The following is a 15,921-nucleotide window of genomic DNA, read 5'->3' as shown; positions in this document are numbered from 1 at the left end:
CAATAGGTAACTGAGGTGCTCCATGAGGCAAAGCGTTGAAGGCAATGTTGTCTCCTACTTGTTTAATAGTTACTATGAGTGCATAACTTCAGCATTGCAATTGTAGTTGTGTGAGATCCTGAGCTCCCTGTGTGTACTTGTGACAGTTCAGTGGCATGCATACATATGGCATGATACATGTAGGAGGCACGTTGATGCAGTTTGTAGCTGAGGCCTACTTGACATCATGGTAATGTTTGCTACTCACAGCTGTTGTTCAAGTGTGTTCTGTAAATTGTGCTGACACTTTTCCACTTTGTATTTGTAGCACGAGCCCAGGCAAGTGAAGGAAACAAAGCACAACCAAGTAGGGAAGCATCTGGCCATGGTACCTCCAGTCATGAGACCACTGACACAGAGGGACCCAGTGTCCTAAAGGGTGTGGGAAATGCCACGGAGAAGACAGAATCAATGTCTTCATCATTATATTCAACCTCCTGTGGCTACTCCCTAGTGGTGTGGATGCATCAGGACCTACTCCTGTACCACCTTTCTCCACCACCCCCAGTTCTATCTCCACCCACCCTGTTGCTCCCCACCCATTTGGCCATGCTCCCTCACCCAGGAGGGTGGGTATCTCCTTTCCTGCAGGCACCTGCGTCTGAGCCCCGGTTACCCCTGCTGCCCTGAGTGAGGAGGCTATTGACCTCCTGAAGAGCATCTCTGTGGGTCAGAGCACCATTGTGAATGCCATCCCAGGATTGGCCAGCCAATTCGGCAGACCAATGCTTTCCTGGAAAACATTCTTAGTTTCGAGTTTAGCCGACAGAGATCTTTTCAGGCTTCAGCCCCCTCACTGATGGTAGCCTGTCACCCTGCACCTCCACCTCCATCTTAACCATCCAAATCCTCAATTCCCCTACATGTTCCAAGTACACAGGCACATCTGCACACACCCACCTCAACACTCTCAAGCAGCACACATCCACACCACAAGACACACTGGCATGCAGTTGCTCAATATACACTCACAAACACTACATCGTCCACCACTCCACAAAGACATTATCAGCAACCACTTCACAAGACACCCCATCACCCCCACAGGCCCACACATCACATTAGGCATACCAACAGATATTACTAAGACCACGTATCCACCACACCCACCATACCCACAGACACCAGCACAACACACAGACACATCCACCACATCCACCATACCTGCAGACACCACCCCAACTGACACAAACATCCACCACATGAAACATTCCTGCAGACACCACCCCAACAGACACACAAGCATCCACAACATCCAGCATACTCACAGACACAACCCCAACAGACACACACACATCTACCAATTCATCACCCAGCACCTCCACCTCCTAAACCCCAAGACACGCAAATGCCCACATTTGCACATGCAACAGACACCACACAAACAGAAACATACATCACAAATGCACACACTCAAGACTTCTACACCCACACACCACACAACCACTCTCTCAACCTCCAATTCCTCAACCCCTTCTACAAATCGCCCTTGTGTTCATAAGGAGAGTTTCCTTTTCGAGCTTGACCTTTCCACTGCTGTTCCCTCCACCCTCCCTCCCAAAACCAAGAGGCCCCCACCCACATCCCAACCCATCCCTTCTGCATCCTAGTCCTCCCCTGTCATGCCTGTACCCCCTGAAAGCACCCAAACCCCTCCCCCAAGAAGAAGCCCACCCCTCCAAATAAAGACATCCCCCAAACCCAAACTCACTCATCCCATATCTGATAAAGACCCCCCAACCCAAAGGAAGATCGGTGAAGTGCCTACTTGCCCACTTGATGCTCTTTCCTGTGGGGGTTCCCTGGAGGTGATTGGGGTCAAGTGAAGGCACAGTATTGTGCAGAGACATTCAAAGGGATAGGCCAATTGCCTTTGATACTCATTATTCTGCCTTTAATAAACTCAAGTTGTTGTTTTTTGGGTACACATTTCAGCTTTAATTCCTTTTCCACCTTTATGTCATTCCTGAGTAACTTGTGTTGAATGCCTACAGTTGTGTGTGTTTGGGCCTGATTGCTGATCCATTTGCTGTTGTTAGCAATATCTGGCTTTGTGGGAAATGTTAGTGTCACCAGAGACAAGAGTAGATGATAACTGTGAGAATATGTGGGTGTTAATACAATTGGGGTGTAATTGCAATGTGTTATATTTGGCATGGTAAGTATTTCATCTTGTGTTGTCCAATGTCAGCATGTGTGATGTTAGACTGGCCTCCCAGATATGGATTGTACATTTGTCTCATGTGTGGAAGCTTGAGTTTTGTTTTTCCAGACATGGACCATGTTCAATTGCACTGTCTTACTTTGCATTTGAATGTGCATGTGTCCATTTTGGTGTGTGCATCTTACAGCTACATCATCTAGATGTATGGAGAAGCTACCTGTTCACAATGCTCTCCAGCCTCCCACACTCTCAGCTGTGCCCCGCCTATGTCCAGAGCAAGTTTCCCGCTGCCCAGCTTTCCCGCCTTCCCAGCTGGCCCGCCCAGCCACCAGCACATTTAATGCCAGTTGCAGTGCAACCTGGCTGAGAAGCTGCCTGGCATTTAAGGTCACTTCTCCTCAGCCGCTCCTGAGCCTTTTACAAGCTCTAAGAGTGCTCTCCAGCCTCCCACGCTCCTGCACTCTCAGCTGTGCCCCGCCTACAGCCAGAGCAGGTTTCCCACTGCCCAGCTTACCCACCTCCCCAGCAGTCCCCACCCACCAGCACATTTAATGCTGGTCACAGCATGACCTGGCTGAGAAGCTACCTGACCTTTGAGGTCACTTCTCCCCAGCGACTCCTAAGCCTTCCACAAGTGCTCACAGTGCTCTCCAGCCTCCCACGCTCCAGCACTCTAATTTTGCCCTGCCTGCTTCCAGAGCAGGTTTCCAGCCACCCAGTTTTCCCCCCTCCCCAGCAGGCCTCACCGACCCGCCAACCCATTTAATGTCAGTCCTCTGGCACTCACACTATCCATTGCTACTCCTCAAAGGAACTTCTGGACCTCAACAACTGCTGTTTGTCAACCTCCCCATGCTCAATGAAGGGATCTTTCAATAGTCTCGGCTAGCGACTGGGCTCAGTGGTGGGACGGGGGAGTAAAATAAACATTTGAAAAATAATAATAATCAGAAAAATTACCCTAAGCGCATATCCGTGCACCCACTCTCCACCACAGTGCAAGCACAGGCTCCCAGCCTGCCCAGCAGACAAAAATTGTGCTGCTCAGAGCAGCGTTATGATTGGCTGGAGCAGCTTGGCCGGGAGGTCCAATGCAGACTGGGAGCCTTGCCATGCTCTCTCCAATCTAGCAACGCAGTGTCGGGTTGGAGAGAGCCTTTGTGTGCATGTGTGTTTGGCCAGCCCGAGACTCCCGGCCAAACATACATGTGAACTGAGAGGAGTGCTCTGTGCACTCCCCTCAGTGCTTGTCACCCCCACGGCTGCTCCCCTTTAAAAATAAAATGATAATAAACATAGTTTATTATTGGTTTGTTTTTTAAAGTTTGCAGCAGCAGCTGCTGCTGGAGGGGGTTGATGCTTTTCCGGCATAGCAGAAGAGCCACCCCTGTCTTTCAACTGCATCCAGTGTAATTTCTCCTGTGACTTACACCAGATATCTGTCACCTAAGTCCCCAGAGTGCCCACACCAAAGACCACAAAAAACCCCGAACCTCTCCAATGCTTCCCACTTACCCTCGCTCCCTATGCAAACATGTCACAGAAATCTGGGATACAATCACCTCCCTAGACACAGACATTGAGTTCATCACTGAAACATGGATCACCCTCTCCTCGGGCCCTGACATTGCTGCAGCCACCCCAGTCAGATACAAGATGCTTTACTGAGACCGCATCAACAAGCATGGTGTGGGCATTGCCATCCTCTTCAAAGAATCCGTCCACTGCACTTTCACTGGCGATGACCCAAAATCCGTGAAGGAATACCTCAACTTTCAAATCCAGACCAACGCCAACACTACAATGAGAGGCACCCTAGCATACAGACCCCTCGGTCCTCGACCAGCCTTCTGCAACACCATCACCAACCTCATTGCTCATCTCACCATCGCCACTCTTCATCACCTTCTACTCAGTGACCGTACTTTCACCTGCATCCACAACTGACCTCAGCCAGTCAGTTAAGCACTTTTCCAACTAGATCACCAACTGCACCAACAAAATCACTCATCTAAAATTGGCCAAGACTTTAAAAAAATCACAGCTACAACCAATTCAAGGAAAAGTGGTGATAAACCATATACCCTTCCGACAGAGTGGGTTTCAAAAAAGGCCTTAGCAACTACCACAATCACATCAAGGCAACCACAAAAGCAGCAATGGCCATTGCATTAACCTTGCAACCAACCACTCCCAGGAACTCTTCAAAATCATCAATTAATTTGCCAACCCAACAGCCATAGAAACCACCATCCACCCCTCCTAGGAACTCTGCGACTCCCTATTCAACTACTTTCACAACAAAATTGCCACCATCTACAACAGCTTTGACCCCCTACCCACCACCACTGACTTGGATCACCTGCGGCAAGCATCAGTTTCAATCCACACACTAATTCTCGAACCCCAGTCACCACACAGACCACTGCCAACCTCATGGCCTCCACTCTCTCAGGGGCACCCAATGACCCCTGTCCCACCACTCCTTCAATGCTGGAGTCAGTGCAATCAGCCCAGTTGTAACCAACGTTCTCCACACCTCCATCTCTAAGGCCTCCTTCCCAGACATCTGGAAACATGCAGAGATCACCTCACTCCTCAAGAAGACCTCTGCAGACCCCAACAACCTCAAAAACTATAGACCCATCTCCCTGCTACAGTACCCCAACAAGGTAATCATAAAAGTCTTCAACCAAGAGCTCATGGAACATCTAGAACAAAACCAACTGCTGGACTACGCACAATTGTGGTTTCAAGCCAACCGCAGCTTGGAGACCGTGGTGGTCACAGCTATGGACGACATCAGAAATCTCCTGGACTGGGGAGAAATAGCGGCCCTTATCCTAGTAGACCTTTTTGCAGCTTTTCACACAGTCTCTCCCTACACGTTCCTCATGAGACTTCACCACAACTGCATTCAACAAAACACCCTTGTTAGAAATGGGGTTTCTAGTTGGCTAGGATATGCATCTAAGCAAGGCAGAACCCACCCACTCTAGTCAGAGCGAGGGAGTTACACAAGCAAGATAACCCCTGCTCACCCCCTTGGTAGCTCGGCACGATCAGTCAAGCCTATCCGAGGCAATGTGTAAAGCATTTGAACAAAACATACATGTGACACACTATCCCCACCACAAAGTATACACTATACCAAGTTATATAAAAATAAACTGTATTGTACACAACATTATTAGACCAAACACATGTCAGTAATGCCCTGCTACTCAATCATAAATGCCCATACCAGGAACATTAGAAAACATATGGCAAGTCATGAAACCATATCAGCATAGCATGCCCATGAAAGGAATATTAGCAAATATATGGCACATCCAGGAATCATGTCAGCATATATATGTGGGTCATAGAAGCATTACAACAAGAGACACATGCCCTAGCAAGATAGATTATCCGTAATGCACATATTATGTTAGAATCCAAAAATGCCCCCATGAACATGTGCCGCCAAAAGTACCTGGTTTTATATGAAAAGCACCTTATGTGCCACAAGGAAAGACAAGGGGGGCCCCTGGCGCTCCTCTGCACTAAATGGGGCCGCTCTGGTGATCGGGGAAGGGTGGTGGCGCACCCCCCCTCTGATTTGATACCCGGGCCCCTCCTGGGGCCCACATTCTATGGCAGCCCCCCCGGGCCATGACCAACACTCCAGGGGGGGGGAGCAGAGCTACACAACAAGGTGGGGGAGGCAGTAGGACCAGGGATCTCTGTCAAGGGATCCCACCTGCCCATGAGCCTATTGATGCAGTTGAGGATCCTGGTGGAGCTAGGGAGCCTCCGATGAGGCCCCCATCACGCTCTGACACTGATTCCTGCACCTGACGCGGTGCGCGAGCCTCTGATAGCCCTCCTGGGCTGCAGCGATGATTCTCCCACAGAGCGCGCTTTGCCCTGGGGCCACCGTTAGGGATGTGCTAGCTCCAGTCTTCGGTTAGCGGTGCCCCCGGGGCACAGGACGTGGTGTGCTTTTGACGTGCTCAGGTTTCCTCCCATGACCGGGTCGCAGTGGTGATTCTTCTCAGAGAAAACATCGGTAAGCTCTTGACAAGCACTTAGGGCCACAAAAGCAGAATACTTCTTGAGGCGCTAATGTTTTAAAAGAAAAGGCGCTCTCAGGTTCTTTAGGATAATTAAAAGAAAAAGCACTCTCCAGGCATTATGACATTAAATGGGAAAAGCACTCCTCATGCACTTTATCAGTGGATTTCCAGAGGTTGTAGAGAACAGGGGCCACAGCACCCAGCCTCTGGGGACACAAAAGGATGGAGCACAGGGTGCTAGGTCCCAGCAGCAGGCCAGCTCAAAAGGGATGCAGACAGTGGCAGTTCCTCCTAGTGACCAAGCAGGTCACAGGTCAGCTTGGCAGCAGCAGTCCAAGGCGGTTCCTGGTGAGTTCATCCAGCATTCTGTGTCCAGTTATAAGTAGGTTTCAGTGCACTAAAGTCTTCTCAAGGTGTTCCAAATTATGGGGAAAAATCCCTTGTAATTATACTTAGTTTTGCAAAGAAGATAAATCTCAGGGTATGTGTCAGTAACTTACAACACACTTTGTGCACAGAGTTAACACATCTCCTGCATCAGAAAGTCACTTTGGACTCAATGAAAGTACACAGCAGTTGGCACACTTGTTGCATGACTACACAGGGACATCAGACTAATCTTCACTGTAGTATAATAAAGAATGGCTAAAAGCTCTTGAAGGGAAGAGGGCTCCTCAACATTTTTGGGGATGAACTGTGATTTCTTGGGTACAAACAGGATGATTTTAGAGGAGGGTGGTAAAATGGGAGGAATATTTTCCCACTGTGGAGCTTGGAGGGTGGCAGACATTCTTCCAGAGGAAGTACTTCTGTTAATGCCCACCAATGAGGAGAGGTAATAATGGTGGTTCAACCACGTACTTAAGAGCGGATAATCCTAGCACCATGTCTAGCAAAATCATCATGAAAATGTCTACAGAGCAGAGTTTCAATGCATGGTAGGTATACTGTCCTTAGGATGTGATAAACACCCCCCAACTTGGGCAGATTATGTATGTAGCCACAAACACAGTTCAATAAAAACAATAGTATAGTAAGGATGTCAGGTGCCCTGGTGTAATTAAGGAAAACAGTATTTTTGACTAATGTTATGGTAGTAAGATACAGCAATTATCGGGGTTCTGTCAGGCCCTCATTGCTCTGGCCCCAGTGACACTAGAGAATCTGCACTAATGGTATCCATGCCCGAATACTAAAAGACTCTTTCATAATTTGAAATAAATACAGAACTATTTTTAATCCTTTGAAATCAATCAATCTGGCAAATACTGAAAACTGAGGCTCAGAAGAGATTAATAGGTGGAGGTTTGGCCAGTAACCCACAGGGTGGAGTATTCAGTAGGCTAAAGTGCAATATCCTGAAACTTCATGTCAAATTGTTTCATTCCTAGTCATGCTTGATAGATGTTCCAATCTACTGCAAACTTCATTATGGTAATGAAGTGGGCACAGGAACTGTTATAAGGTTAAGACCTATAGTAAAGTGCTTTCTACAAAAATACATTATATATATTTTCACTGAAAAAAACAAGGTATAATGCCACTTAAATCTTTCTTTTTTCAGTAAATTTCTAAGTTTTTTTTAGTTAAAGTAGGATAATATTACGAAACCTTACTATGACATTATTTTAATCTTTGTTTTTTTCAGTGAATTTCTGAGTTTCTGACTGTAAAGTAAAATGTCATTACCTTACCTAACTATAATGCCATTTAATCCTTTGTTTAATTTTTTTTTTACAGTTGTCTGTTTTTTTTTTTTAACACAAAGTAGGATTGTTTACTAAAATACCTGTCTATAGCCTCACAGACCTGTGGTGGAGAAGCACTGCACCCTACCCCACTTGAGGCAGCCAACCCACCCTCATGCACAGCCGGCCAATGAAAATGCTCATCACAATATAACAAGGGTGACATTTTAAATATTGCAAGTCAGTATTTTTTTCAAAGTGTCACTAAGTTAGTATATAAAAGGGAGGCCTGTCGGCTTAGTTAGAGATGATTACATTAATATGTAAGGCAATCATATTGGCTTTATCAAGGGATCACCACATCATTATGTAAAGACACATCTATTCGCTTTGTCAAGGGGTGCCCCCATCAATATAAAGGGCAAGCCTATTGGCTTTGTCAAGAGGTTACCACATCATTATATGAAGACAAGCTTACTGGCTTTGTCAAGGGGTGACCACACCATTACAGAAAACATGACTATTGGCTTTGTCAAAGGGTGACTGTAATGATATGCTTCTTTTTTAATGCTAACCCCCAAACCTTTGGACCGAGGCAGCTATTTTTTTTTTACTCTGAAGGTGCCATACATGCCTCACTGTTCTGATCCTTAAAATGTGTATGAGTAGTCGGTTTTCTCACAATTGGTGAGGGTTAACATATGTATTAGTTCCTAGTATATGGTACCAATTGTACGTAAGGCCTTTAAGTTAAGTGTCTGTAGTGGAAAGCAGCACTTACTATACCACCACAAGTGTGACAAAGCAAAGAATAACTCCCAGTCCACCTTGCCAGCTGACAGAGCAATTTTACACGGCTAACTTGACTTTACCATTCAAACCAACAGCAAAGCCAAGACATTCCTTTTGATATTTTGTCACCCCTAAAGGCAGGGTTCATTATATTTAAAAGATGGGCATGTGGTTTATCAACTTTGCATGTCCTGACAGCATATGCCCCCTGTTGTTGTTTGTACTGTGGAAAGGTGAGTAGCCCCATTGGTGAAGTCAATGGAGTAGTTCTGATGCAAGGAATGCAGGTTGCTGGAGATGCTGGGAATGCTGAGGTTTAAGTTCTCTCTGTGGTCACACCTAGTCCACAAGCACAGGCCGGGGGCAGCTTTGACCTCAGGGGTTGGTGTGCCACAAAGCCCAGCACAAAACCAGTTGACACTGGTCTATTGGTCTTTGGTTACAGCAAAGCCAGTGGTTACCTTTAACTTGTCAAATGTGACTATATCAAAATACAAGGCAAGCCTATTGGATTTGCCAGGGGTCACCACATCATTATGTAAAGGCAAACCCATTGTCAGGGGGTGACCACATGACAATACAATGCAAACCTATTGTCAAGGGGGTCACAATTTCATCACACAAAGACAAGCCTATTGTTTTCTTTCAAGAAGTGACAACATCATTATATATAACAAGTCTATTGTTTTTTTTTGAGGGATGACCACATCAACATACAAGTCAAGCCAATTGGATATGTCATTAGGTCACCACTTCATTTTACGAGGAAAGATCTATTGACTTTGTCAAGGAGAGACCACATCAATATACAAAATAAGCTTATTAGGTTTGTGTAAGTATATTCTCATCAATATATGGTGAAAGGTCTATGAGATTAATCAGCAATGTAAAACACATACTTGAATATTTTGTTTATCTTCCTCAGGCCACATAACATAATGCAGTCCAGTGCCAACCAAGAAGAGAGCCCTGCAAAACCCCTGGCTACTGGAAGCTTTGAAACCAACAACATTTCCTGGGGACACCCAAGAAACAAAAGGTTACTTTTAATAATGATTTCTGAGGAGCTGCTGTTCTTCCTGTAGACCCCCACAATAGTTTGATAACGTTTTGGTTGTGCCTTTGCCCAAATGGGGGCACCTCAAAGCAGGAAAAATATGCAAATTAGCCCACAAAAAGGCACTGTTAGTCTTTGATGGCCAGAAGCAGTGAATATTAAATGAGTCCACTCAGCTGATCAGAAGGCTTGCATTTGTTAAATTTCAGACCAATGTACCAATCATCCATAAACTGCACACCTTAATTTCTCAACTAATACTGAACAAATTACAGAAATCACAAAAAGCACACATGCTGGGTAAAGATCTAGCTTTCTGCCAAACATACTGGCTGTAGCAGTGTTCAAATTTTCCAATGAAAATTGGTTACAGAAATTGTGTTTTGGTATACCCTTTTTTCCTCTGCCTCCACTTGATGGATCAGTTCAACACTTTCCAGGAAGAAATTGAGGTAGATGATATTTTTTGGAAAGTTTTGTTCGGATTTGAAAAACTCAACATATGTTTTTAGCAAAACAAAAAATGCATTTCCTAAGGTAACTAGGTCCTATGAAAAACTACAAAGTGGGTGATATTACTGAGTTGTAGATGCCACTTGGAGGTTATAGTTAGGTCTGAATTTCCATAGGAAATTCCTTATTTGATTTGCTAATAATTTTGGCAATGTTTCATGAATCCTCACAACACTTTCCAAAAAGGTGCACGTTTATACCTAGTTTGTGCAAGGAAATTTTCAGGGGAGCCAAGAAAAGGGAGGGTCCCAAAGTGCAAACTCTCCATGCATTTTCCATATACAGTTGTGGAACACACTATCATAAAAGCACTTAGAGGAATTACTCCACATTTGACAGAAAGCTAGTTATTGGTCCAGAAAGAGTGCTTTTTGTGAGTTAGTATAAATACAGTAGAGTTTGAGAAATTAAGAAAATAAAATATATGTACTTCTGGATGGTGTTAGAAATTGGGTCTCTAGTTGGCATAAGTATGCACCCTTTCCAAGTAGGGACCACAATCATTGTCAGGGTAAGCCACAACACAACATAAATTATCCTGTGCTCACCCTCCAGTAGCTTGGCACAGAGCAAACAGGCTTAACTAAGAAGACAATGTGTAAAGTATTTGTGCAATAACTCATAGAGTAACACAGCAGAAACACTACATAAAGCACACCACATCAGTTTAGGAAAATAGGTAATATTTATCTGAATAAAATAAGATCCAAATGACAAAGATCCAATGTGCACAAGTCGAGATATCACTTTTTAAATGTTTAGATGGGTCTTAATCCATAAGAATCAGTGATTGTATATTTTTAACAAACAGCACCTGTGATGTGTCAAAAATAACAAGGCAGAGGGGAAAATAAGGCGAGTTGTCAATTTTTCCAGCGTAGCACTGGTGATGCGTCAATTCTTTCCTCAGGAGCATTGTGATGTGTCCATTTCCGAGTACGCAACCTTGGCTCCTTACTGCATGTGCAGGGATATTTTGATGCCCAGGTAGGATGCATGGAAAATCTAAAATGCCCTGGGCAGATGAAACAGGTGCTGCATCGATCCGGTAAGTGATGCAGCATTTTTTTATCCACAATGCAGGCTTTGTGTCAAATTTTGCAGGCGTTGCATTGATTTTCCAAAGCGGTAGATAATCTCTCTCTGGTCAGTTCTTTAATGGCCCAGCCAGGCCCTTGGAGATCACCTGTGCGGGAAGGCAGAGTCCTTCCAGCAGAGTTAGGGAGCAGCAGGCAGCAGGGCAACAAGCAGAAGAGCAGTCCTTCCAGAAAAGGAGTCCAGATGAGTCCTTGGGGCATCACGGCATTCATTCTGACAGAGTGCAGTTGTAGATCCAGAAGTGTCTGATTTTAGGGGGTCACAGACCCAATGTATATTCCTAAATGTGCCAATGAAGTGGGAGAGACTTCAAAAAGTGGTCCTATTTGCCAGGAGATCTGTGAGGGGTCATCAGTCCTTCGTGTGAGGTCAGGCCACTAGCCTTTGAAGTGTAAGTGTGAGCCCCTCCACCCTTCCTACACAGGATGACCCATCAGTATGCAGATGAATGCAGATGAGGCTGAGTGCCCTATGTTTATGGCTGTCTAGGTGGCATATACAAGAGCTGTCAATCAGCACAAACCAGACATGGATTGTAGGCAGGCTGTAAGGTACAGAGAACAGTACATGCAGAGAAGTGCCTACTTTGTAAAAGTGGCATTCTGCAATAGTGATGTTAAATCAAACTTCACCAGTAAGCAGGCTTTCTCACTACCATTCCAACCGTATCAAACATGACAATGCCACTACTCTCAGACCAGAAATTACCACTTAAAAGTATGTAAGGGAATTTCCAATGCTGGCCTATGAGAGGAGCAGGCTTTACTGTAGTGAAAAACAACTTTGGGTGCCTTTCACTACCAGGACATGTAAAACTTACAAGTACATGTCCTGCTTTTTACTTACATAGCACCCTGCCCTATTGGATGCTTAGGGCCTACCCTAGGGGTGACTTACATGTAATAAAAGGGGGGGTTTAAGGACTGTCAAGTACTTTTCAATGCTAAATTGAAGTGACAGTGAAACTGCACACACAGGCCTTCCATTGGCAGGCCTGTGGCATGGTTAAGGGGCTACTTATGTGGGTGTCTCAATCAGTGCTGCAGGCCTACTAGTAGCATTGAAATTACAGGCCCTTGGCACATATAGTAGACTTAATAGGGACTTATAGGTAAATTGAATATGCCATTTGGGTATGAGCCGATGTTACCATGTTTTAGGGAGAGAACACATGCACTTTAGCACTGGTTAGCAGTGCTAAAGTTCCCAGAGTCCTAAAGCCAACAAGAAACAAAAAATTGAGTTAGGCAAAATTTTGGGGTAACCCTTTAGCGAAGCCCATTTCTAACAGACGGTCATGCTTGATGAACTGTTGAAGTAGTCCCTTAAACCTAGTTTCAAAAAATAAATTGTTCTGATTGGCCTAGGGAGGTTTTCCCCCTTTGGCCTCCTCAGTCCTGCAGGATTGCATTTGTGCTGCAGTGAGCGCTCTGACTGGTTGGCTGCAACATGAGAAAAAATGTTGCAGGAAGCCATTACAGGACACAGGAACTAAGGGCCTGATTATGACTTGTGTAGTCAGTGGACTGCCATGGCGGCAGTCCAACTGCCTTGGTGATCAGACCACTGTATTATGATACAAGCAGTTCCATAGACGAAAGACCACCACAATCCTGCTAGCACCATCAGGGAGTGCAGACCGCTGTGGTGCCAAGATAGCACTATATGCATGTCGGGAGATGGACCACCAGTGTTCCCTACTGGCCAGATTACGTTGATGCTCCCCACTGACGTGTACGTGGCAGTCCAACCACCACATATCAGTAAAGAGATGGATATGAGAGAGGATTTCACCTGTAGGTAGCTTCACCCATCCTGTGCTGCCATGAAGCCGATCATACATGTCCTGCTGGTGCTCATTATGAGTGATGGTGCCCAAAATCCATGCTGCTGAGGATGCAACAAAAAGGAAGACAACCTACCTACTTGTCACCACAAACTCATCAGAAAATCGACAGTCCGCCTATGACCCGCTATGAGGGCTGTGGTCTGTGGAACAAGTATTTCATGTGGGTCCCAGCTCGGGTGCGTCCACAATATATGACACAATGCCTCCATGCCTCCCTGCTTCGTCAAGTCACTCACACAGCATCCCCACATTTGTCAAAACTAGGCATGTCTGCACATCCCAGTTGCAGGGACAGTGATGGGGACATAACATTGTCTCACACAACAGCAAATTCACATCACAAACACACTTACAAATAGAAGCAACACCTGCACAATCTCCACTTGCCATGGCTTGTTATATTGAAGACACATATGAATGGATGTGCCATTTAACCCAAACACCCCTCCATGCACCATCCCTGTAATGGAACCGTATATATAACACATATTGCAGGAGCTTCTAAGCAAAATGGGATGCACAATATTTAGTGAGACCAATATCCAAATCACACAATGTGATGAATACATGCAGAGTAGGGATGGTGGCATCAGGGAGACCTCAGGAAGGATGCTGCCCTGTGACACATGTATATGAACTAGCTAGAAGATACACACATGAAAATGGACGCATAGCCATTCAAAGGTATATTAAGGCAGCATAATAGAACACCCTCCTGTGTGTACAACCCAAATTCCAGCTTACACACATAATACCAACGTTCAACATATATTAAGGGACAAATGTAACACAAAAGATGTAGACAGTGACCAAGCCAACATTAAATACTTACAACAGCAAACATGATACAATGCAATGACACCCCAACTGAATTACCTCTCACACATCCATCCATTGAACATTTCCCCTTGTCCTGGGTGACTCCAACACTGCTCCCAAAGTCAGAGGTTAACAAACAGAGCAAATGGATCAGTAATCATGGTGAAACAAACACAACTGTAGGCATACATTACTAAATACGCTGGAACAGCAAAGAGGGTAAGATAGGAATGGCAGAACAAATGGGCAACAAACAAAATAACTTTGTTTTATTAAGCATAACTCCAGAGAGAAGTAAAGGCCAATGGCCAATCCAAATGTCCATAAATGGAATGCACACTCCTGTGCACCACACCTTGACTCACTGAACACTGCCACAGTAACCTCCACATAAAAGGGCATCAAGTGACCATGACAGGCACCTCAATTATCACTCTTGGCTGTGGAGGGATTGGGTTTGAGAGAGGGGAGTTTGGAATGGGGAGCTGTAGCCTTCACTTTAGGAGGCGTGGCGTTCTTCTTGGGAGTGGGAGGTGCTTGGCTGGGTCCGTGGGTGGAGGCAGGTGTGACAGGGGAGGACTTGGAGATTGTAGGTATGACTTGGGATTTGGGGGGTCTTCTTGGTCTTAGGAGGGGTGGTTGGTTTTCGTAGAGGTAAGGGGAAGGGAAAACAGGGAACTCTCTTTGGGAAAATGGGTAGAGACATCAAAAGAGGTAGGGGTTTCGAGGTTGAGGGAGTGGTTCTGTCTGATGTGTGTGTTGTTGGTACTGGTGTGTGGGTGCCTGATGTATTTTGGGGTTTGGGGTATCTGTTGGGTGTGGGATTGTGCATGTTTGCATTTCTTGGGGCAGTGAGGTGGAGTGGATGGTGTGTGTGGTGGATGTGTCTGTTGGGGTGGTGTCTGGGGATATGGGTTACATGCTGGGTGGGTCTGCTTCGTGGGGGTGGTGTTTGGGGAAATGTTGGGTGTGGTGGTGTGTGTGTGTGTGTGTAGCTGTTGACTGCTAGCATGCGGGTGTGTTCTGTGGTGTTTGTGTTTGTAGGTACTTATAGTATATGTTGCGGTGGGTGTGTGCAGATGTGTCTGTGTACTTGGGAAAGGTGTGGGAACAGGTAAATTGGATTAGGAAGAGGTAGGTGGGGGGGTAGGAAGGTGGAGGCCAACAGGCTGCCATCAGTGTGGAGGCAGGAGTCTGAAGAGATCTCTGTAGGCCAGATATGGCACCATGAATACTTTCCAGGTACACAACTACCTGTGTAAGCTGGTGTCTTGCCCCAGAATGGCATTCAGCATGGCACTCTGACCCACAGAGATACTTCTCAGGTGGTCAATAGCCTCCTCATAGAGGGCAGCAGCAGGAGTAACAAGGGTGGGGGGAGGTGCCTGGCATCAAAGAGCACCCACCATCTTGGGTGAAAGGTCATGACCAACTGTGTGGGGAGCAACAGGGAGGGTGGAGATGGACCTCGGGGTGGTAGACAAGGATAGACCAGATGCAGGTTCTGCCGGTTCTGCCTCGACTAGGGAGTTGCCACCAGAGGGCGAATCCAAAGATGGAGAGGTCGATTGTGTCTCCTCCGTGGCACTCCCCTCACCCTCCGGGCCACTGGGTCCCTCTTTTTCAGATGTATCTTGACCGGAGGTACCACAGCCAGCTACTTCCCCACTGGTCTCTGTCCTGTTTCCTCTGCTTGGCTATGATGATGCTGAAATTACGAAGACAAATAGGGTCAGTCCATGTGCCTGATCACACTTGAACAACAGCTGTGATCAACAAACAGTACCCTAATGAACAGTAGCTCCGAGCCACAAGCTCAATCAAAGTGGCATCAACATTTTCAA

The sequence above is a fragment of the Pleurodeles waltl genome, chromosome 12 (assembly GCF_031143425.1).
Source record: "Pleurodeles waltl isolate 20211129_DDA chromosome 12, aPleWal1.hap1.20221129, whole genome shotgun sequence".
Lineage (NCBI taxonomy): Eukaryota > Metazoa > Chordata > Amphibia > Caudata > Salamandridae > Pleurodeles > Pleurodeles waltl.
Note: the sequence above shows the minus strand (reverse complement) of the source record.